The sequence below is a fragment of the Zea mays genome, chromosome 2, assembly GCF_902167145.1.
Source record: "Zea mays cultivar B73 chromosome 2, Zm-B73-REFERENCE-NAM-5.0, whole genome shotgun sequence".
NCBI classification, from domain to species: Eukaryota; Viridiplantae; Streptophyta; class Magnoliopsida; order Poales; family Poaceae; genus Zea; species Zea mays.
In genome coordinates, this window is record NC_050097.1 from 215,986,859 (window position 1) to 216,010,907 (window position 24,049).

Below are 24,049 nucleotides of genomic sequence, written 5' to 3' on the forward strand. Positions count from 1 at the left end.
CATGTGGAGTAGCTCAAGCGGCCTGTCGGTCGTCATGATGTTCTTGTGTGGGTGATGGACTCCAACTTGCTTCCCCGCCTGGCATGCGCTACAAATCCTGTCTTTCTCAAAATGAACATTTGTTAATCCTAAAATGTGCTCTCCCTTTAGAAGCTTGTGAAGATTCTTCATCCCAACATGGGCTAGTCGACGATGCCAGAGCCAACCCATGTTAGTCTTAGCAATTAAGCAAGTGTCGAGTTCAGCTCTATCAAAATCTACCAAGTATAGCTGACCCTCTAACACTCCCTTAAATGCTATTGAATCATCACTTCTTCTAAAGACAGTGACACCAACATCAGTGAATAGACAGTTGTAGCCCATTTGACATAATTGAGAAACGGAAAGCAAGTTGTAATCTAAGGAATCTACAAGAAAAACATTGGAAATGGAATGGTCAGGAGATATAGCAATTTTACCAAGACCTTTGACCAAACCTTGATTTCCATCCCCGAATGTGATAGCTCGTTGGGGATCTTGGTTTTTCTCATATGAGGAGAACATCCTTTTCTCCCCTGTCATGTGGTTTGTGCACCCGCTATCGAGTATCCAACTTGAGCCCCCGGATGCATAAACCTACAAAACAATTTTAGTTCTTGACTTTAGGTACCCAAACGGTTTTGGGTCCTTTGGCATTAGAAACAAGAACTTTGGGTACCCAAACACAAGTCTTGGAGCCCTTGTGTTTGCCCCCAACAAATTTGGCAACTACCTTGCCGGATTTGCTAGTAAGCACGTAAGATGCATCAAAAGTTTTAAATGAAATGGCATGATCATTTGATGCATTAGGAATTTTCTTCTTAGGCAACTTAGCATGGGTTGGTTGCCTAGAACTAGATGTCTCACCCTTATACATAAAAGCATGATTAGGGCCAGAGTGAGACTTGCTAGAATGAATCTTCCTAATTTTGCTCTCAGGATAGCCGGCAGGGTATAAAATGTAACCCTCGTTATCCTGAGGCATGGGAGCTTTGCCCTTAACAAAGTTAGACAAGTTCTTAGGAGGGGCATTAAGTTTGACATTGTCTCCCCTTTGGAAGCCAATGCCATCCTTGATGCCAGGGCGTCTCCCATTATAAAGCATGCTACGAGCAAATTTAAATTTCTCATTTTCTAAGTTGTGCTCGGCAATTTTAGCATCTAGTTTAGCTATATGATCATTTTGTTGCTTAATTAAAATCATGTGATCATGAATAGCATCAATATCAACATTTCTACATCTAGTACAAATAGATACATGCTCAACAATAGATGTAGAGGGTTTGCAAGATTTTAATTCTACAACCTTAGCATGCAGCATATCATTTTTAGTTCTAAGGTCAGAAATTGTAACATTGCAAACATCTAGTTCTTTAGCCTTAGTAATCAACTTTTCATTTTCTACTCTAAGGCTAGCAAGAGAAATGTTCAATTCTTCAATCCTAGCAAGCAAATCATCATTATTATCTCTAGGAGTGGAAATTGAAACATCACAAACACGAGAATCAACCTTAGCATTTAAAATAGCATTTTCATTCCTAAGGTTGTCAATTATTTCACGGCAAGTGCTTAGCTCACTAGATAATTTTTCACATTTTTCTACTTCTAGAGCATAAGCCTTTTTAACCCTAACATGTTTTTTGTTTTCTTTAATTAGACAATCCTCTTGGGAATCCAAAAGGTCGTCCTTTTCATGAATAGCACTAACCAATTCATTCAATTTTTCTTTTTGAGCTATGTTAAGGTTGGCAAAAAGGGAACGCAAATTATCTTCCTCATCACTAGCATTGTCATCACTAGAGGATTCATATTTAGTGGAGGATTTAGATTTAACCTTCTTTTTGCCGTCCTTTGCCATGAGGCACTTGTGGCCGATGTTGGGGAAGAGGAGTCCCTTGGTGACGGCGATGTTGGCGGCGTCCTCGTCGTCAGAGGAGTCGCTTGAGCTCTCGTCGGAGTCCCACTCGCGACAAACATGGGCATCGCCGCCCTTCTTCTTGTAATACCTCTTCTTTTCCTTTCGTCTCCCCTTCTTGTCGTCACCTCGGTCACTGTCACTAGATATAGGACATTTAGCAATAAAATGACCGGGCTTACCACACTTGTAGCAAACCTTCTTGGAGCGGGACTTGTAGTCTTTCCCCCTCCTTTGTTTGAGGATTTGGCGGAAGCTCTTGATGACGAGCGCCATTTCCTCATTGTCGAGCTTGGAGGCGTCGATTGGTTGTCGACTTGGTGTAGCCTCCTCCTTCTTCTCCTCCGTTGCCTTGAATGCAACGGGTTGGGCTTCGGATGAGTCGCCAAGCTCGTTGATTTTCCTCGAGCCTTCTATCATGCACTCAAAACTTACAAAATGCCCGATAACTTCCTCGGGGGTCATTTTAGTATATCTAGGATTACCACGAATCAATTGAACTTGAGTGGGATTAAGAAAAATGAGAGATCTTAAAATAACATTTACCACTTCGTGATCGTCCCACTTCTTGCTCCCGAGGTTGCGCACTTGGTTCACCAAAGTCTTGAGCCGGTTGTACATGTGTTGTGGCTCCTCTCCTTTGTGAAGCCGGAACCGACCGAGCTCCCCCTCGATCGTTTCCCGCTTGGTGATCTTGGTGAGCTCGTCTCCCTCGTGCGCGGTTTTGAGTACATCCCAAATCTCCTTGGCGCTCTTTAACCCTTGTACTTTGTTATACTCCTCTCTACTTAGAGAGGCGAGGAGTATTGTTGTTGCTTGAGAGTTGAAGTGCTCGATTTGGGCCACTTCATCCTCATCATAGTCCTCATCCCCTACGGATGGTACCTGCGCGCCAAACTCAACAACATCCCATATGCTTTTGTGGAGCGAGGTTAGATGAAATCGCATTAAATCGCTCCACCTAGCGTAATCTTCACCATCAAATGTTGGTGGTTTGCCTAATGGGACGGAAAGTAAAGGTGTATGTTTGGAAATGCGAGGGTAACGTAGGGGGATCTTACTATACTTCTTGCGCTCTTGGCGCTTAGAAGTGACGGAGGGCGCATCGGAGTCGGAGGTCGATGTTGATGAAGTGTCGGTCTCGTAGTAGACCACCTTCCTCATCCTCTTGTGCTTGTCGCCTTTCCGATGCGGCTTGTGGGAAGAAGATTTTTCCTTCTTCTCTTTGTGATGAGAAGAAGATTTCTTCTCCTTCCCTTTGTTGGAGGAGCTCTTCTTCTTCTCCCTCCTTTTGGTGCGGGACTCTTCCGATGAAGTGCTCCCGTGGCTTGTAGTGGGCTTTTCGCCGGTCTCCATCTCCTTCTTGGCGTGATCTCCCGACATCACTTCGAGCGGTTAGGCTCTAATGAAGCACCGGGCTCTGATACCAATTGATAGTCGCCTAGAGGGGGGGGGGTGAATAGGGCGAAACTGAAATTTACAAATATAAACACAACTACAAGCCGGGTTAGTGTTAGAAATATAAACGAGTCCGAGAGAGAGGGCGCAAAACAAATCCCAAGCGAATAAGCAAGTGAGACACGGAGATTTGTTTTACCGAGGTTCGGTTCTTGCAAACCTACTCCCCGTTGAGGAGGCCACCAAGGCCGGGTCTCTTTCAACCCTTCCCTCTCTCAAACGGTCCCTCGGACCGAGTGAGCTTCTCTTCTCAAATCAAAGCCGGGAACAAAACTTCCCCGCAAGGGCCACCACACAATTGGTGCCTCTTGCCTTGATTACAATGAAGTTGTGATCTCAAGAACAATTGAGAAAGAAAAGAAGCAATCCAAGCGCAAGAGCTCAAATGAACACGGCAAATCACTCTCACTAGTCACTAGGGCTTTGTGTGGAATTGGAGAGGATTTGATCTCTTTAGTGTGTCTAGAATTGAATGCTAGAGCTCTTGTAGTAGTTGAGAAGTGGAAAACTTGGATGCAATGAATGGTGGGGTGGTTGGGGTATTTATAGCCCCAACCACCAAACTTGACCGTTGGCTGGAGGCGTCTGCTCGATGGCGCACCGGACAGTCCGGTGCACACCGGACAGTCCGGTGCCCCTGCCACGTCATCACTGCCGTTGGATTCTAGCCGTTGGAGCTTCTGACTTGTGGGCCCTCCTGAGTGTCCGGTGCACACCGGACATGTACTGTTTGATGTCCGGTGCACCGTCATGGGCGTGCCTGACGTCTGCGCGCGCTGCGCGCGCAATAAATGCACCGCAGGGAGCCGTTGGCGCCGCAGAGAGACGTTGCTCCGCTGGCACACCGGACAGTCCGGTGCACACCGGACAGTCCGGTGAATTTTAGCGGAGCGGCTGCCGCGCGAACCCGAGGCTGGCGAGTTCCTGAGGCCGACTTCCCTTGGCGCACCGGACACTGTCCGGTGTACACCGGACAGTCCGGTGAATTATAGCCGAGTCGCCTTGGAATTTCCCGAAGGTGGCGAGTTGGAGTCTGAGTCCCCTGGTGCACCGGACAGGTACTGTTCACTGTCCGGTGGCACACCGGACAGTCCGGTGCGCCAGACCAGGGGTGCCTTCGGTTGCCCCTTTGCTCCTTTGTTGAATCCAAAACTTGGTCTTTTTATTGGCTAAGTGTGAACCTTTTACACCTGTATATACTATACACTTGGGCAAACAAGTTAGTCCAAAGATTTGTGTTGGGCAATTCAACCACCAAAATTATATAGGAACTAGGTGTAAGCCTAATTCCCTTTCACGAGGCACCAGTGTCCAAACTTCATCGCGCTTGAAGTTGTTGAGCTCCTCCTGCATGGCCAATACCCAATCCGGATCTAGCAAGGCCTCCTCTACCCTGAAAGGTTCAATAGAAGAGACAAAAGAGTAATGCTCACAAAAATTAACTAATCTAGATCGAGTAGTTACTCCCTTGCTAATATCACCCAGAATTTGGTCGACGGGATGATCCCTTTGAATCATCGCTCGAACTTGGGTTGGAGGTGCCGGTTGCGCTTCTTCCTCCATTACTTGATCATCTTGTGCTCCCCCTTGATCAAGCGCCTCCACTTGAGGTACCTGTTCGTCATCTTCGGTTTGGGGATGCACCATAGTTGAGGAAGAAGGTTGATCTCGTTCATCTTGTTCCTGTGGCCGCACTTCTCCAATCGTCATGGTTCGAATAGCAGCCGCTGGAACATCTTCTTCATCTACATCATCACAATCAACAACTTGCTCTCTTGGAGAGCCATTAGTCTCATCAAATACAACGTCGCTAGAGACTTCAACCAAACCCGATGATTTGTTGAAGACTCTATACACCTTTGTATTTGAGTCATAACCTAACAAAAACCCTTCTACAGCTTTGGGAGCAAACTTAGAATTTCTACCTTTCTTCACTAGAATGTAGCACTTGCTCCCAAATACACGAAAGTACGATACATTGGGTTTGTTACCGGTTAGTAGCTCATACGACGTCTTCTTGAGGAGGCGATGAAGGTAGACCCTGTTGATGGCGTGGCAAGCAGTGTTGACGGCTTCCGTCCAAAAGTACTCGGGGGTCTTGAACTCTCCTAGCATCGTCCTCGCCATATCGATGAGCGTCCTGTTCTTCCTCTCTACCACACCATTTTGCTGTGGTGTGTAGGGAGCGGAGAACTCGTGCTTGATTCCTTCCTCTTCAAGGAACTCCTCCACTTGAAGGTTCTTGAACTCGGATCCGTTGTCGCTCCTTATCTTCTTCACTTTGAGCTCAAACTCATTTTGAGCTCTCCTGAGGAAGCGTTTGAGGGTCCCTTGGGTTTCGGACTTTTCCTGCAAAAAGAACACCCAAGTGAAGCGGGAAAAGTCATCAACAATAACTAAACCATACTTACTTCCTCCTATGCTCAGATAGGCGACGGGTCCAAAAAGGTCCATATGCAGCATCTCCAAGGGTCTTGATGTCGTCATCACATTTTTGGTGTGATGAGAGCCTCCCACCTGTTTCCCTGCTTGACAAGCTGCACAAGGTCTATCTTTTTCGAATTGAACATTAGTTAGACCTATCACGTGTTCTCCCTTTAGAAGCTTGTGAAGGTTCTTCATCCCCACATGTGCTAAGCGGCGATGCCACAGCCAGCCCATGCTAGTCTTAGCTATTAAGCATGCATCTAGACCGGCCTCTTCTTTTGCAAAATCAACTAAATAAAGTTTACCGTCTAATACACCCTTAAAAGCTAGTGAACCATCACTTCTTCTAAAGACAGACACATCTACATTTGTAAATAGACAGTTATATCCCATATTGCATAATTGACTCACAGATAGCAGATTATATCCAAGAGACTCAACTAAAAACACATTAGATATGGAGTGCTCATTAGAAATTGCAATTTTACCTAAACCTTTTACCTTGCCTTGATTCCCATCACCGAATATAATTGAATCTTGGGAATCTTTATTCTTGACGTAGGAGGTGAACATCTTCTTCTCCCCCGTCATATGGTTTGTGCATCCGCTGTCGATAATCCAGCTTGAACCCCCGGATGCATAAACCTGCAAGGCAAATTTAGGCTTGGGTCTTAGGTACCCAACTCATGTTGGGTCCTACAAGGTTAGCACATATATTCTTAGGGACCCAAATGCAAGTTTTATCTCCCTTGCATCTTGCCCCTAACTTCCTAGCAATTACCTTCTTGCCCTTTCTACAAATAGCAAAGGGAGCATTGCAAGTATAATAAATGGTAGAAGGTTCATTTGCTACTTTCCTAGGAGCATGAATAACATTCTTTTTAGGAACAACATTTTTCCTAGTAACATTTCTATCATACACATAAGAAGAACTAGGAGCAAGCATGGCATGAGAATCATAAACATATGAGTCAAAAGCATCATAACTTCTATTTCCATTTCTAGTATGTCTTCTATCATGATACAAAAAAGCATGGTTCTTTTTAGTGCTACTAGCCATAGGAGCCTTCCCTTTCTCCTTGGCGGAGATAGGAGCCTTATGGCTTGTCAAGTTCTTGACTTCTCTCTTGAAGCCAAGCCCATCCTTAATTGAGGGGTGTCTACCAACCGTGTAGGCATCCCTAGCAAATTTTAGTTTATCAAAATTACTCTTGCTAGTCTTAAGTTGAGCATTAAGACTAGCTAATTCATCATTCAATTTTGAAATAGAAACTAAGTGTTCGCTACAAGCATTAATATCAATATCCTTACACCTAGTGCAAACTTCAACATATTCAACACAAGAGTTGGATTTATTTGCTTCTACTAGTTTAGCATTTAAATCATCGTTTATGCTCTTTAAGTTAGAAATAGAATCATGGCATGATGACACTTCACAAGCAAGCATTTCATTCCTCTTAATTTCTAATGCAAGGGATTTTTGAGCCTCTACAAACTTATCATGTTCTTCATACAACAAATCCTCTTGCTTTTCTAAAAGTATATTCTTTTCATTCAAGGCATCAATTAATTCATTAATTTTGTCTATCTTAGATCTATCTAAGCCCTTGAATAAACATGAATAATCTACTTCATCCTCACTAGATTCATCATCACTAGAAGAATCATAAGTATTAGCATTACGAGTGATTACCTTCTTTTCCCTTGCCATGAGGCAAGTGTGATGCTCGTTGGGGAAGAGAGCCGATTTGTTGAAGGCAGTGGCGGCGAGTCCCTCATTGTCGGAGTCGGAGGAGGAGCAATCCGAATCCCACTCCTTGCCGAGATGCGCCTCGCCCTTGGCCTTCTTGTAATTCTTTTTCTTTTCCCTCTTGTTTCCCTGTTCCTGGTCACTATCGTTATCGGGGCAGTTAGCGATAAAATGACCAATCTTACCGCACTTGAAGCATGAGCGCTTCCCCTTTGTCTTGTTCTTGCTTGGCTGCCCCTTGTGACCCTTTAGCACCGTCTTGAATCTTTTGATGATAAGAGCCATCTCTTCATCATTGAGCCCGGCCGCCTCAACTTGCGCCACCTTGCTAGGTAGCGACTCCTTGCTCCTTGTTGCCTTTAGAGCAATGGGTTGAGACTCGTGGAGTGGACCGTTCAACGCGTCGTCGACGTATCTTGCCTCCTTGATCATCATCCGCCCGCTCACGAATTTTCCAAGTACTTCTTTGGGCGTCATCATCGTGTACCTGGGATTCTCACGAATATTGTTCACGAGATGAGGATCAAGAACGGTAAATGACCTGAGCATTAGGCGGACGACGTCGTGATCCGTCCAACGCGTGCTTCCGTAGCTCCTTATCTTGTTGATAAGGGTCTTGAGCCGGTTGTAAGTTTGAGTTGGCTCTTCTCCCCTTATCATGGCGAATCGTCCAAGCTCGCCCTCCACCAACTCCATCTTGGTGAGCATGGTGATGTCGTTCCCCTCGTGAGAGATCTTGAGGGTGTCCCATATCTGCTTGGCATTGTCCAAGCCGCTCACCTTATTGTACTCTTCCCTGCACAAAGATGCTAAGAGAACAGTAGTAGCTTGTGCATTTTTATGAATTTGTTCATTGATAAACATAGGGCTATCCGAGCTATCAAATTTCATTCCATTCTCTACAATCTCCCATATGCTTGGATGGAGAGAGAATAAATGACTACGCATTTTGTGACTCCAAAATCCGTAGTCCTCCCCATCAAAGTGTGGAGGTTTACCAAGAGGAATGGAAAGCAAATGCGAATTCGAACTATGTGGAATACGAGAATAATCAAATGAAAAGTTCGAATTGACCGTCTTCCTGTAGTCGTTGTCGTCGTCCTTTTGGGAAGAAGAGGACTCATCGCTGTCGTAGTAGACGATCTCCTTGATGCGTCTTGTCTTCTTCTTCTTCCCATCTTTTCGCTTGTGGCCAGAGCCCGAGTTGTTGGACTTGTCATCCCTTGGCTCGTTGACGAAAGACTCCTTCTCCTTGTCGTTGATCACAATTCCTTTCCCCTTAGGATCCATCTCTTCGGGCGGTTAGTCCCTTTCTTGAAGAGAACGGCTCTGATACCAATTGAGAGCACCTAGAGGGGGGGGTGAATAGGTGATCCTGTAAAACTTCAAAACTTAAGCCACAAAAACTTGTTAAGTGTTAGCACAATTATGGCCAAGTGGCTAGAGAGGAGTCAAAACACAATAACCACAAGAAATCAATCACAGAGATGACACGGTGGTTATCCCGTGGTTCGGCCAAGTACAAAACTTGCCTACTCCACGTTGTGGCGTCCCAATGGACGAGAGTTGCACTCAACTCCTCTCAAGTGATCCAATGATCAACTTGAATACCACGGTGTTCTTGCTTTTCTTTTCTCAATCCCGTTTGCGAGGAATCTCCACAACTTGGAGCCTCTCGCCCTTACAAAAGATGTTCACAGAGAATCACGGAGCAAGGGAGGGAATGAGCAACGCACACAAGACTTCAAAAGATCAGAGCAACACGCACACAAGCAGCAATAAGAGCTCGCAACACAACTCAAAGAGTACACAACTCCACAAGAGCTCTATATGCTATCACAATGAATCGAATGCGCTAGATCAATGTCTTGGTGCTTAGAAAGGTTGTAGGAATACTTGGTGTTGCTCCTCCATGCGCCTAGGAGTCCCTTTTATAGCCCCAAGGCAGCTAGGAGCCGTTGAGAACACAACTGGAAGGCTATCCTTGCCTTCTGTCGTCGGGCGCACCGGACAGTCCGGTGCACACCGGACACTGTCCGGTGCCCGATTTGTTTCCATAAAAAGCTCATCCGACCGTTGCTTTCTGATGCAGATCTGCGCACAGTTGGCGCACCGGACATGTCCGGTGCACACCGGACAGTCCGGTGTACCTGTCCGACCGTTGGCTCGGCCACGTGTCGCGCGCCGATCGCGCGGCCGACCGTTGGCCCTGGCCGACCGTTGGCTCACCGGACAGTCCGGTGCACACCGGACAGTCCGGTGAATTTTAGCCGTACGCCGTCGGCGAATTCCCGAGAGCGGCCTCTTCGGCCGAGGCAGCCTGGCGCACCGGACACTGTCCGGTGCACCACCGGACACTGTCCGGTGCACCACCGGACAGTCCGGTGCCCCAGACCGAACCAGCCTGTTGGCTGTACACAGCTAACCTTCTCCTTTTCTTCTTCTCTCTGTTTCTAACACTTAGACAAATATATTAGTACACAAAACCAATGTACTAAGACTTAGAAACATACCTTTGCTCTTGATTTTCACTTTGTTCACCCATGGGCATAGATTCACATTTAAACACTTGTGTTGGCATCTAATCACCAAAATACTTAGAAATGGCCCAAAGGCACATTTCCCTTTCACCGGGGGGACCCCGTACTCCCCGGTCTACGGGGCCGAAGCCTGCCTTCCCCCGGAAACCCTTCTGGACTCCCCACGGGTCCAGTCTTCTGATGGGTCCATACAGAAACGGCTACAGCGTGAGGACGTGGACTCTATCATCAAACGCAGATGGGAACCTAGGGTCGGGACCTAACCCTAAGGCGAGTACTGAACCGAGAAGGGCTCCACAAACTCTCCCCCATCTGGGAAGGACCCTTCAAGGCGATGGAAATATGTCGACCCGAGGGTGACCACATCGCTACAACTGAAAGAGTACCTCTTCCTAACCCCTGGAGCATCTTTGTAAGTGAAAGTGCATTCATCCCTTTTGTTAGTTTTGGTGATTTGGATAACAACATATTTAAAGGTCTAACGAGTTTGCTAAGTGTTGAACAGGAAATTCAGTATGATGAACATACTTGAATAGTGTATAATGATCAGTGAACGAAGGTTCAACACGAGGTTAAATACCAATGAGACAATGCAAATGGATATTATATGATCTCTATATTGGTTTGAATATATGGACAAGACCCGAGAAATCACTACATACATATGATCAAAATAGAGGATGAAGTGATTAAGAGGATAGGTCAAGCCAAAGTGAATAAGATATGAGGAATCGTGAATTGGCTTGACCGTATTACTATCGGTCCATATATGCTTCTATGAGAATCAAACTAGAGCTTGATTGATCTTAACGGTTATATCTAGAAGACATTCAAGCAAGGTTCACAATATTGAAGAAATGATTCTCTCAATGGATGCTCAATATGATGTGACTCAAGAATGGCTTGATAGGGTGAAGATAGCAAGGAAAGGGCTTCGAGGAACTAAGCGAAGGTGAAGGCCAAGCGACGGCTTGTGGACCGAGGTACCATGGCTAAGGTGAAGAAGGGAGTACTTGCACTAAGTCGATGAACTAATCAGCTATGAAGAGTTATAACATGTTGATGCATCAGTACAGTGACTTGAAGCCATGATTTGAACTCACATATGGTGATATGGTACAAGTCACATGGTTTGATTTATGTTTGCTTCAAAAGGTGAGACAAAGATGTTTGTGATCCTTATGAAGCAACGCCATGGAGAAATCTCACATGAGACACCAATGACTCAAGGAGTTTACTTAATTATATTTTATTTAACTTGAGTATAGGAATCGTCGTACTATAAAGAGGGATCCAAAAAGAAGGTAGGTGTTTGCCAAAGCTCAAGCCTCTATATTCAAAAGCTATTTTTTAAAAACCAAAAATCTCTTTAAAATTCTATGGTTGACCGTGATTAGGTTTGAGAAACCTAGAGTGTTCTTGTTGAAAAGCAGCTAAACTTCTTAAACTGCAGCTGAGCTTTTCAGCTGAGCTGAACTTCAGCTGAGCTGAGCTTCTTCAGCTGCAGCTGAGCTTTTCAGTTGAGCTGAACTTCAGCTGAGTTGAGCTTTCTCAACTCTAGCTGAACTTCAACTTCTACCGGGGTCCAGGGCAAGTTCAACCGGGGTCCAGAGAGGTTCAACTGGGGTCCAGGGCAAGTTCAACCGAGGTCCAGAGAGGTTCAACCGGTGTCCAGGGAAAGTTCAGCCGGGGTATTTTCCCCGGACCTCACTGGTCAAAACCGGTTGAACCGGTCCTAGGGGAGGTTCAACCGGTGTCAGGGTCACCTGACCGGTCTTACCTCCTGACTGGCAGACTGACTGCCAGTGTGACCCCCAGGCGGTTGAACCGGCCCTAGGGGCAGTTCAACCGGTGTTAGGACCTGTTTTTGCAGTCTGACCTACAGTTTGCCAGTCTGACTGGCGGACTGTCTGTCAGCCTGCCCCAGGCGGTTGAACCGGTCTTAGGGGCGGTTCAACCGGTCTTGGTCAACTTGACCAGTCTGCAGGTCAGTCTGCCAGTCAGTCTGACAGTCTGACTGGCAGACAGTGTGCCTGGGCGGTTCAACCGGTCTTAGACAGAAAAATCTGCCCAACGACTAGTTTTGAGCTCCACCTATATATACTCACTCCTACCTCTCTCCCCCATACACAAGAGCACGACCCAAACTCCATTTCTAACTTGAAGAACACCTCCCACTCTCTCTCACACATCTCTTGCCTCTCCCATTTCAAATCTTTGGAGAGAAATCTTTGAGTGAGTTTGAGAGCTGCGGTTTTTGTGCTTCATCTCCAAATCTCTCTTGCTCTTCTTGATTCGAGCTTTGGTACTACATCGAGTTCTTTGTGGATTCATTACTCTTGGAGCTTCTAGCTCCTAGACGACTAGGTGTCTCTTGTGAGTCTCTAAATCTTGTGGAAGACCATAAGAAAGTTTGTATTACCCGCTCGTTTGAGCAAAGATTATTGTGTGGGCTTGACCTTTGTGGTCGGCAAAGGGAGGATTAGGGTTGAAAGAGACCCGTCTCTTTGTGGGCGCCTCAACGAGGAAGTAGGCCACCTTGGTGGTGTGACCGAACCTCGGGATAAATCTTGTGTCTCTTGTGTTCTTGCTCATTGTGTTTGTTTGTGTTCTTTGTTCTCTCACCATTGCGTGGAAGATTTGTTCATATCTTTTTGGTGTGTGGATTTTGAGAAGTGCCCTTCTCAGATCTACTACTTTGAACCTTGTGGATCATTTAGAACATCTCATTTCCAAAGTTAACTGGGTGAATTTCGAGATCAATTCAGTTTTATATCTCATTCTTTAGTTAAGCTTGTTCAAACCAGTTGCACCGGTTTTGACACCGGATGGTTTTACCTAGTTTGTTTCTAGTTTTTGTTGAAAAAGTTTTAACTTGCCTATTCACTCGCCCTCTAGGCAACTTTCAATAAGTTCTATCCATAGGAGCAAGCCTGAGGGGGTTGAGTTTTTCTCCCTTTTGTAACTAGGTTGTGCATACGTGTACGCCAGCTCGGTGAGGTCTGCCCTCATAAGCCCGGACTGTTGGTCGGCACCCATGCATGCCAAGTTATAAAGAGAAGATTTACCCCCTCAGATGTGCTTCTATGATAGTTTTATCCTCCTGCTCCATGGTCTTACCCTGCAGTTTCTAGATATTAATTTTTATCTAACCCACCCATACAGTTCCCATCCCGTCTGACATGATGACATCCGAATTGAATAGCCAGGCTTGCAGTTTAGGACCCCTCTGCGAAAGCAGGAGGGTCCGGTAGCCTGGGGGCCGGTTCTAAAGAACAGGAGCTCGTTCCATGGGGTGGTCCGGAGCAGTGTAGCCGCTTAGTCTGGTTCCGTACCCAAAGCCTGCACACTCCACCACTCTGTGACGGACGCCCTAGTATTTGGAGCTATGGTCCTGTGAGTTCGACAACCTAGGGTCCGACTCTAGAGAATGGATACTTGTCTCCTAGGGTGGTCCGGAGCCGTGTAGCCGCTTAGCCTGGTCCCGTACCGTAAGCCTGCACGCTTCACCACTCTGCGATGGGTGTCCTAGTATTTGGAACCGCGATCCAGGGGGTCCGGACTCACAACTTGGCTTCCCAGACTAAAACCTGCAGGTCTCATGCATGTATCAAAGGATGGCTAATGTCAGACGATGGGTCCTATGGGTGTGCTACTAACGCTCCCTAGTCGAAGCTGTGTTCAGGTCTAGGTCCCAGTCGAGGCTGCCTCCTGGGGGCCGTAGCCAACTCTTTTAGGTATGATGGTATCCAGCCTCGACATGTCGAGCCTACATCCCACGGGGGCCAGGTACTAGGGAGGAGTCGACAATGCCACACACAACAGGGACAAATAGTACGCAGATAAGTGCTAATACTGCTCAATAAGTAGTACTCAAAAGTACCTCACAAAAACATATGTTATTACATTCGCTTTCAAGCGGAGCCCTAGCTCTATTTCTATAGGTGTGAACTACTCGGCACTCTGACATTCGCGCTGGAAGCACGCGGCCACAGTCTTCATGAAGACCTTCCGGGCGGATTGCCAGCGGCGGTGGCCACCTCAACGTGTGCGCCATAGCGAAGAGGCTCTGGCCCCCGTCTTCCTACGGGGGTGGCGACGAGGCCATTAAAGCCAAAGAGTTGGAAGCACGGCGGCATACGACACTTGCGGTCTAGCCGGTGCGGCGTAGCCGGAGTTCGTCGCCTTCAACCTTCACAAGGCTGGTGAACATCATTTCCTCCGAATGCTGGAGGAAGAGGCGGGTCACCAGCCCATGCGGAAGACGGAGCCGCAGCTCAGCTCGCTCTCCACCCCCGCAAGGCTGATGAACATCCTTGAGGCTAAGCACCGGCGGAAGAGCGCCACCCCCACGGGGTCGTGCACTTCCAGCAGCAAGAAGAAAGGTGAGATCAGCAGCGCCAACATGCAGGAGATAAAGAGCACGAGTTTGCCGGGGGATGGCGTCGGCGCGAATCCTTCCACCGAACACCGGCACATCCCATCCAAGCAGGCGGCACACCATGTCGAAGCACCCACTCAGTCTGAGCACACTCGGGATGGACTTACAAGGCCATGGCAAACTACGGCGACGCAAAGCAGAGATCTTGAAGGCAAAGGGGCGTAGAGAGCTCAGAGGCGAAGGGCACAGCGAGTGGGAGAGAAGCGAGGCATGGCTGCTACTCGTGGGATGAACCCCTTTTTAAAGGCAGACTCCCCCGCTCGCGCCCCAAAACGCCACGGGAAGTCTCCCCCGATGCACACCGGAGTACCCATCCTATGACACGGGGGCCCGGCCCCGCAAGTCATATAGCTGGCGCGCTGGTCTCCGCATGCGAAAAAAGCGAACCGCCGCGCGAGAAGCGTGCTACCGACCCATAGTAGTGCGCCTCTTCATCTTCGCCGCGACCAACGGCCCAGCCTCTGGCATGGGGGCCCAGGCCCACATGTCATACACCTGGCGTGCCGATTCCTGGGTACGAAGAAGGCGAACCACCGCGCAAGGAGTGTGCTACCAACCCACGGTAGTGCGCCTCTTCATCTTCACCACGACCAACGGCCCAGCCTCTGGCATGGGGGCCCAGGCCCACATGTCACACACCTGGCGTACCGGTTCCTGGGTACGAAGAAGGCGAACCACCACGCGAGGAGCGTGCTACTGACCCGAGGTAGTGCGCCTCTTCACCTTCGCCGCCACCAACGGCCCAGCCTCTAGCATGGAGGCCCAGGCCCACATGTCATGCACCTGGCATGCCGGTTCCTGGGTACGAAGAAGGCAAACCGCCGCGCAAGGAACGTACTGTCGACCCGTGGGCCGCCGTAAAAGACAAGAAGGTGAATTTTTTAAAGGCAGCAGGATCGAGGTGCCTCGCGCGTGGCGAAGCCATCAAGTATGGGGGCCACGCGTCCATCGATCGCAGACATGGCAGACGACGTGACCGAAGGTGGGACAGCAACGACTACGTCGGCAAGTACCCGGAAGTAGCGCGCCAGTCACTATTCAGGCTTTGGCCCCACCTGCAGGCTCGTATCCTCCCCTAAGATGGGCCCAGGGGCCACTATCGGTACCCCGAAACTAGGGTACCCCCTGCTACTGTACAAAGGCGAGGAACCCACGCAGCTATCCCTTAGTCGTGTGGCGGAAGTGCCATGCGTGGGTCCAAGCGCGGCTCGCCTGAGACACGGGCGGCTACTCAAGTCCCACGGCAACACCCGACTCCGCCATGTGGACGGCCCAAAGGACGCCATGTAGCCAGAAGAGGTGATATACTACGGGATACTATCAGTGGGTTCGGACCTCCACGAGAAAGCGTCGGACCCCTGAACGCACAACCCGGACCCCTCTGAGTACGGACGGGACTCCCAAGTGAGCAAGCCGGACCCCTTGATGAGGTCCGGACCCCTCTGAGTGAGGTCCGGGTCACACGCAGCAAGGTCCCGGGATAGGAAATACCCTGGCCTAGGTCAAGGACAGGCGAGGGTCCGGTACTGACACGTGTCCAGGCTTTATCCTGTGCGCTTCCGCTCCCCGCTCAGGCAGAGGCCCGATGCTGCCACGTGGCCTAGCTCCCGTGACGTAAGCCAGCGGGCGGAGCCTGACGTAAGGTCTCTGGGCCGCGTTGTCTCTGCATTTATTGCGGAGAAGATACACCGCCTATCTACCCCGCTGACAGGCGATGTGACCCTTCAGCATTTAATGTGCCATGTCCACTCCACTGATAGGCAACGACCAGGTCGTCTCGCAGGCGGCGTGCCTGTCCGTTCCGCTGGCAGGCAGTGCGCCCATGCTGCGGCGCGCACTGTGCTCATCAAGACTCGTACGTCGCCAGACAAGCTTCCTCAACACGACAATGTTGCGCAAGATCGCAGATAACAGGGCAGAAGGAGATTGCACCCGGCCCGACATTAGTGGCTTCGGGTGTTCCATCCGTTATGTTCCTGGGCCCACATGTCGGGGCTCAGCATCCTTATACATGTCCCCCTTGAGCTATAAAAGGGAGGGCATGCAACGTTACAAAAGGATAGACTCACTTAGACTCTCACACTCACAAGTTCATACAAGCTCTCAAGCTCAATACAACACACAATGGAGTAGGGTTGAAAGTCGCCTAGAGCAGGGTGGATAGGCGAAACCTGAAAATTAAAACTTTTATCCCCCAACTAGATCCCTTGATTAGTGGTTAGAACAAGATATATAATTATCGGAGCATAAAAACTAAGTTCTTTGCTTGTAAAAAATGTTGCTTTGAAATAATGCGGAATTGATAATCAATACAACTAATAGGTATATGAATAATAAAGCAAGAAGGCTTAGATGGTAAGAGCAATACTTTCTTGCGAAGTGTTGCTCCACTAAATGAGAATTTAACTTGAAGCAACACCAAATGATATTGACAAAGAATAGCGCAAGAAAACTTAGAGGAAGGGAAAATAAACAAATCACAAGCAATAAACACAATGGACATGGATGATTTGTTTTACCGAGGTTCGGCCCTCGAAGGCCTAGTCCCCGTTGAGGAGTCCACTAAGGACGGGTCTTTTTCAACCCTTTCCCTCTCTCCATCGATCACCCAAGGATCGGCGAGCTCTTCTTCTTCTCAAGGATCACTCTCGATCCCGCAAGGACCACCACACTCTTTGGTGTCTCTTGCTAGCTTTTACAAGCCTCCAAAACTTTGGAGGAAGTTCAATGGGAGTCAAAACTCCACGCGCAAATGAACACAAAGATGTAGCACACACTATCTCTCAATGAATCTCACAAGGCACTAGTGCTAAACTCAAATGAGTAGCTCTCTATTGCTTGCTCTCTCTTTTGTGGCACTTGTGTTTGTTGTAGTGGTCTAAATTTTGTGTATAGGATGGATCAATGAATATATGTGGTTGGGAGGGCTTGAGTATGTCAACTAGATGACTTGGAATGTTGCTTGGGCTCCCACACCTTGAAGTGGCCGGTTGGGGTGGTATTTATAGCCACCAACCAAAATCTAGCCGTTGGTGAAGTGTGCTGGTGAAGGGCACACCGGACAGTCCGGTGCGCCACCGGACAGTGTCCGGTGCCCCGCCACGTCATCCTACCGTTGGGGCTTGGAGCTGGTCGACCGTTGAAGGCTTTGTCCTCTTGTGGCACCGGACAGTCCGGTGTCGCACCGGACAGTCCGGTGCCCCTCTGACTGTTGCTCTGACTTCTGCCGCAGTACTGTTCGCTTTGCAGAGTCGACCGTTGCGTGCAGATAGCCGTTGCTGCGCTGGTGCACCGGACAGTCCGGTGGCACACCGGACAGTCCGGTGAATTATAGCGGAGCTGCGCCTGGGAAACCCGAAGGTGAAGAGTTCGAGCTGAAGCACCCTGGTGCACTGGACACTGTCCGGTGCGCCAGACCAGGGCAGCCTTCGGTTCCCTTTTTGCTCCTGTCTTTTGAGACCTAACTTGTTCTTTTGATTGGTTTGTGTTGAACCTTTGGCACCTGTAGAATGTATAATCTTGAACAAACTAGTTAGTCCAATTATTTGTGTTGGGCAATTCAACCACCAAAATCAATTAGGAAAGGTTTGACCCTATCTCCCTTTCAATCTCCCCCTTTTTGGTGATTGATGCCAACACAAACCAAAGCAAATATATAAGTGCATAATTGAACTAGTTTGCATAATATATGTGCAAATATTGCTTGGAATTAAACCAATCTATTATTTCATAAGATTTGCATGAATGTTTTAGACCATGCTTGCACCAATTGTTTTGTTTTTGCAAACTCTTTTGGAAATTCTTTTCAAAGTGTTTTGCAAAATAGTCAAAGGTAAATGAATAAGATTTTGAGAAGCATTTTCAAGATTTGAAATTTTCTCCCCCTGTTTCAAATGCTTTTCCTTTGACTAAACAAAACTCCCCCTCAATGAGATCCTCCTCTTAGTGTTCAAGAGGGTTTTAAGATATCAATTTTGAAAATACTATTTTCTCCCCCATTTGAACACAATAAGATACCAATTTGAAAATCATTAGTTTTATACTTAGGTGGTGGTGCGTTCCTTTTGCTTTGGGCCTAATACTTTCTCCCCCTTTGGCATGAATCGCCAAAAACGGATACTTTGAGTGAAATATTAGCCCTTTTACTTTCTCTCCCCTTGTGGCAAATAATATATGAGTGAAGATTGTATCAAATTTGGAGAGACGACGGAATACCGGCAAAGAGTGGATAATACCAATGGGGTTGAGTGGAAGCGATGTCTTTGTCGAATACTCCATTTCCCTTTCAATCTAAGACTTAAAACATGAGATGCTCATGAAAACATATTAGTCTTAGCCTTGGCACAAATAGAGATAAGAAATATGCAGATGTACCAAAGTAAAGAGATATGATTAAAAGGATATGTCAATTAAGCTTAAGCAATTCTATACGATATAGATCACTCCCTCTAAATATGTGCTTTGAGAGGAATACAAATTTTTGGTCTTAAACGCCAAGTGCACATAATTAGGTTAGTGAGATCATGTCTATATCATAGAGAATGTGAAGTGCATTGTGTCATAGTATAAGTGTGATTCTTATGATAGTTTATGCACTTATGAAAGCATGTTATAAATATCTCAAGCATTTACCCTTAAGGATTTCAAAGAGGCTTAAGGACCATCCACCTTTGGAACAAAGGCAGTTTATCCTCGTTACAAGGTTAAGCTTTAAGCTTTTTGACAATAAGATTACTTCACCCAGTTTTAACAAAGATGTAATGAATGTTTGAGAAGTTAAACTAGGTATGAAGCAGGGATAATGCATGGACATGCTTTCTCTTCCTTTAACAACAAAATATGCAAGGAAAGTAGGAAGATTTAGGTACATGTGTGAATGAGAGTTTTACCTTTTTGTACCCTTACATAAAGATGCTCTCTTCATTGTGCTTTGTCCTTAGTCTTGGTCACTTAAGACCTATACTCAAGACAATATATGGAAATATTTTGCACAAAAGAGAGTTCTACAACTAGTGATCCTTTTTAAGTCATTGTTTTAGATATCAAGTAGATCACAAATTGCATAAATATATCATGAATTTTCCTATTACCTTAGTGCATATCAAGATAGATGTCGATTGAAATTACCATTTGAAATAAAATTGAAATTTCATGAGGCACTAAGAAGCATAAGTGATAATTGAAGTTATTCAATGATCAAACAACAGATGCGATCAAAAGAACAACATAGGCATTAGATTTTCAATCAAGCTCAAAAATAGGAGAATCCAATAGATATGCTACTTCAACATTGAAAGCTACAATCCTTGATAAAGGTGACATTATTTTACTAAGTTGGATTGAAATGTAGTAGCATGCCTTATGAGAAACTTGTTCTCATATATGAGACTATATGAGATTACTAAGATAACGTGCTAGTCTCAATATAATCAAGATATAGAAGTAGGCTCCCCCTAAAGATATGCATCAAGAATGAAGGAAATGGGTGAATGCACACATTTACAAAGGCAAACAGGGAGAAGCACTATTTATCTTTGATCAAGGCCAAAAAGATTTGCAATACACAATTTATGCCTGGTATTCTCACAATGAAAAAGATTTAGAATACTCACAACCACACCATTGATGTTTTGAAAATCTCATTGTCCAAGTAGGTGTTGTTGCACTTGATGTCTTTCTCTTTCATGTAAGCGTCCTCCCTTTGTAGTTGTTTCTTTTTCCTTCCAAACTTATTGAAAATACTCAAGAAAGATGTTAATAGCACAAGGGAGTATATGATGAATGATGATTTCTTTTATATAGACAATAAAAACAATTCATCATCCAAAATTCACATATACTTGAAGTAAATTCCTTAATGTTAGCGCACATCTTTAGGAAAGAGGAATATGCACCTTTCAAACATTTTGATCAATCATAGGAAATTTACTTCTTCATATTGAATTCATTGATCATCATTTAGAAGCAAATCAATATGAGAACAAATATAGCAAAAGCATGAAATAGATTCTAATGGACAAGTGCATTTTATGAAAATGAGATTGAATGCACATCTAGCCGACTTTGGTCCAATAAAGAATCTATTCTTCACATAGATATAATTAGAGTGAACAATCATTGATGGGAACTATATTTGATTAAGAAGATGAGTTCACATACCTTTGCTTTTACCTTTCTTCCTTTGGGTGAAGATCAACCCTTTGAGGCTTGTGGGATTAAACTTGCACTTACTTTCTTGTAGATTCTCATAAGTAAGCTTCAAGAGACATGTTAATAGCAACACAAGCACTAGTTTCCCTTTGAGTAATCATTTTGATAAGGAATGGAAAATAGATTACTAAAGCATGGAAACTTTATAATATGAACTAGATTATTTCTTGAAGTATGCTCAGTTTTATCTTATGGAACAAGCATAGTTAGTTCTTTTAAGATTATGGAAATAAATCTAGTTCATAACATGGAGAGCGATAGATGAAGAAGAATCATATCCAATATAGGCAAGAAGCCAAACAACATAAATCATTGGATTGACTTTTTCTTTTATTACGCTTCTCCAAAGAGAAATATATTCTCTACCAGTGAGACTACATGGGTTACTTAGATAAAAGCATTAGTCTCACTATTCTAGTTATAGAGAGAATCTTCCTTTTGTAGGTGTCGTAGGGATTTGAATTCCTTACATGACACCCTATTCTTTTAGGAACTTGGAATATCTCTTTATATCTAGAATTATGGCAATAATAAGATAATTAGTGTAAAACATGCCATGGGTTACTTACAACAATTTAAAGTATGTAGATTGCTTATGGTACGAAATGATGAATGTACAATCTACCATATGAGAGGAATTTCTTCAAAGAATGGTGACATAATTTAAAAACAGTTGAGGTGCTTTTCTATGTGACTACACGAGACACATAAGAAATGATAATTTAATATACTTGCACTTAAAAACATAAATGTTACCATCCTTTGGCTTTCCTCCATGTTGTAGGCCTTGATTTTTGCGCATTGGATAATCCTTTGTTTCCTACAACATCAACATCTTCCCTCGAGATGATATGAGTTTAAGATATGGTATTTTAAAGAATATATCCTTGGGTCAATCATGGATATTGATCTTTGAAGATTGATAGCTTGAGTTAGCAATAATTGTCTTGATTCTCTTAAGCACCCCAAGGCTTCATATCATCTCTTTCTCCTGCAAAGCTTGTCAAGCATATTTTGGTACCCATCGCTTGATGGGTCCATCATGGTTAGTCAACAAAAATCTAGGAACCCAAGAGTCCTTTGTGTTAGCACTTGGTAAACTCATTACCTTTCTAACACAAGTTGCAATTTTGGGTTGCCTAGTTACATGAGAATTAATTGACAAGCTAGGAGTGGGGTTGTTACCAATGGGACAATCCTTGCATTGATGTCCCTTCTTTCGGCATATGTAGCAAAGGCTATTTTCAAGTCTTGAAGATTTCTTCCTTCCTCGTTTCTTGCTTGCTACATGGTTAGTAAATATTTTCTTTTCTAGCCCTATGCCTTTTTGTTTCAAATGGGGACAAGATTTAATGAGTGTCCCTTCTTTGAGCATTTAAAACAAAGTTTATCATCCTTGTTAATAATCAAGCCATTTTTAATATAGGGACATGATCTAATCAAGTGCCCCTTTTCAAAGCATTCACTACACTTCTTATTTCTATTTGTATGAAGTATGACTTGATTATTACCTTGGATGTTACCTTTTATGGAGGCATGGTTGAGGCTTTTGGAAGAGGTATTGATTTTCTTCTTTTGCTTCCTCCTCTTGGCAATCCTCAAGTCCTTGACATTTTCTTCAAGGGATTTAGTGCATGCCATGGTTGTTCCCGTCTCAAGCTTCTTCACCATGTGATCACGGTTATCTTAAGAAGGTTGAGCAATGCATTTCCCTTTTAGTTGTGTCAAGCTCCTTATTAGCCTCTCATTTTCTTCTTTGAGCTTTTGATATGTACCATCTTTTGTTCCTGCAAATTCTAGCTCAAAGGAAGATTTGCTTGTCGACGGACAACAAGCATTAGCACATGGTAATGTAGTTTTAAGTTGAATACATGTGCATGAGTGAGGTTGTTGAGATTTTAAGTTTTCTATCACAACCTCATGAGCTACATTTAATATGATATGATCATCCATAAGATTTTCATGAGAGCTTAGAAGCATATCATATTTATCTTGAAAAGCTAGATTTTCAACTTTTAGTTTTTCTATTTGGTCCTTAAGCAAGGTATTACTATTTACTAATTGAGCGATACAATGTAAAGCGTTATCTTGCTCAATTGAAATAGTTTCATACCTTTGGACCAAATCAACATGAGAGCCCTTTAGCTCCTCATGTTCTTTAGTCAACTCGTCAAAGTGTTGCATTTTGATGGAGAGAATATCTTCAATCATTTGACGAGCTTTGCTTTCCTCTTTCGCTCTTTCTAGAAGTTTGAGCATGACCGCCTTATCTTCTTGGCTTAGGCGAGCGTAGAGTTGCACGGAGCTTCCTTCTTCCTCCTCATCCTCGTTTGTGCTTCCCCTATCATTTTCATTAGCCATACAACATATGTGGGAATCGAAATGGGAAGACAAACCTTTTGGAGAGGTGGATTCATCGTTTGGTCTCCATCGGTCATTTTCTTCTTCTTCCTTGCAAGGGTTAGTATCACAAAGACCAAAGGAAGCAGAAGCACAAAATGAACTATCATGTTTGGACTTATCAAATTTAGTTTTAATTCTAGTCCAAATATCATGCACATCACAAATAGGTTTATCATATTTTATTATGAAGGCATGATAATCTTCTTTGCTAAGGGATTTGCTTAAGATGTCATAAGCTAGATAGTTTAAGCGAATACATCTTAAATCTTCTTCGGAGGCATTTTCCCTAGCATAGTTAGGAGGAATAATACTCTTGTCTAAAATTTGTTCTAATTGTGGATCTATGACTCTAAAGGCATTTATCACTCTAGTAGACCATGAATCATAATTAGAACAATCGGAAAGCAATATCTCAAGAGTTACCTCCTTGTTCTCCTTCGGAGTTGTCTCCTTGTTCTTTTGGGATCTTCTAAGAGCCATCACTTCGAGTTGTTAGACTCAATATGAAGTGCCTAGCTCTAATACCAATTGAAAGTCGCCTAGAGGAGGGGGGTGGATAGGCGAAACCTGAAAATTAAAACTTTTATCCCCCAACTAGATCCCTTGATTAGTGGTTAGAACAAGATATATAATTATCGGAGCATAAAAACTAAGTTCTTTGCTTGTAAATAATGTTGCTTTGAAATAATGAGGAATTGATAATCAATACAACTAATAGTTATATGAATAATAAAGCAAGAAGGCTTAGATGGTAAGAGCAATACTTTCTTGCGAAGTGTTGCTCCACTAAATGAGAATTTAACTTGAAGCAACACCAAATGATATTGACAAAGAATAGCGCAAGAAAACTTAGAGGAAGGGAAAATAAACAAATCACAAGCAATAAA